A 1,561-nucleotide genomic window follows, 5' to 3' on the forward strand; every position below is an offset into this window, starting at 1 on the left:
CATGGGATATTTTTCCACTTGTTTGTGTCATCTTTGATTTCTTTGTGCAGTGTTTTATAGTTTTCATTGTAAAGGTTTTTCACATCTCTGGTTAGGAAGATGCCAAGGTATTTCTTTTGTGTGTGTGTGTGGCTATTGTGAATGGGACTGTGCTTTTTATTTGGGTTTCTGTTTGTTTATTATTGGTGTAAAGAAATGGGATTGTCTTTTGCACATTTATTTTATATCTTGAGAGTTTGTCAAAGTCCTTTATCAGTGCAAAGAGGCTTTTGACAGATTCTGGTGTGTTTTCAAGGTACACAACCACGCCGTCTACAAAGAGAGATAACTTGACTTCCTCTTCTCCTATTTGGATACCCCTGATTGCCTTCTCTTCTCTGATTTCTCTAGCCAGGACTTCCAATACTATATTGAACAGGAGGAGTGAGAGTGGGCATCCTTGTCTTGTTCCAGTTTTCAGGGGAAATGGTTCCAATTTTTGTCTGTTTAGGAGTATGCTGGCTGTGGGTTTCTCATAGATGACTTTTACTATTTTGAGGAATGTTCCATGTATGCCTACATGTTCAAGGAATTTATCAAGATGGGGATGCTGGATTTTATCAAAAGATTTTTCTGCATCTAATGATATAATCATGTGGTTTTTGCTTGATGTCTGTTGATGTATTTAATTACATTTATGGTCTTGCAAATATTGAACCAGCTTTGCGTCCCAGGGATGAAGCCTACTTGGTCATGATGGATGATTTTTGAGATATGTTGTTGAATCTGGTTTGCTAGGATCTTGTTGAGAATTTTGGCATGTATGTTCATCAAAGATATTAGCCTGTAGTTCTCTTTCTTTGTTGGATCTTTACTTGGCTTGGGTATCAATGTGATGTTGGCTTCATGAAATGATTTGGGGAGAGTTCCATCTTTCTCAATTACCTGGAATACTTTCAGTAGGATTGGTATCAGCTCCACCAAAATGTTTTCTAGAATTCTGCTGGAAAGCTATCTGGTCCAGGGCTCTTTTTGTAGGTAGTTTTCTTATTACATAGTCAGTTTCCTTGATTGTTATTGGTCTATTGAGGGTCCCAATTTCTTCTTGTTTCAACCTAGGCAGGTTGGGTGATGTCAGAAAGGTTTTCATGCTTGTTTCCATACAAGTGTACATAGTAGTCTCTAATAATCTTTTGGATTTCTTCAGGGTCAAATGTGACTTCATCTTTGGTGTTTCTGATTGTATTTCATTGGGCTTTTTCTCTTTTTTTCTTGGTCAGTCTAGCTAGGGGACCATTGATCTTGTTTATCCTTTCAAAGAACCAGCTTTTTGTTTCATTGATTTTTTTTTTTATTATCTTTTTGTCTTCTGTGTCCCGGATTTGGTCTTTTATTTTGGTGATCTGGATTATTCTGCTGAAGTTAGGGTTTTGGTGGTCTTGCTTTTCTAGCTTCCTAAGGTGGTTTGTTAGGCTGTTTGTGATCCTTCCATTTTCTTCATGTGCGTTTGTAGAGATATGAGTTCCTCTCTTACTACTGCTTTCATGGCATCCCAGAGATTTTGGTAAGATGTTTCTTCATT

This window comes from Carlito syrichta, unplaced genomic scaffold (assembly GCF_000164805.1).
Source record: "Carlito syrichta isolate Samal-C Ts95f unplaced genomic scaffold, Tarsius_syrichta-2.0.1 Scaffold311944, whole genome shotgun sequence".
NCBI lineage: Eukaryota > Metazoa > Chordata > Mammalia > Primates > Tarsiidae > Carlito > Carlito syrichta.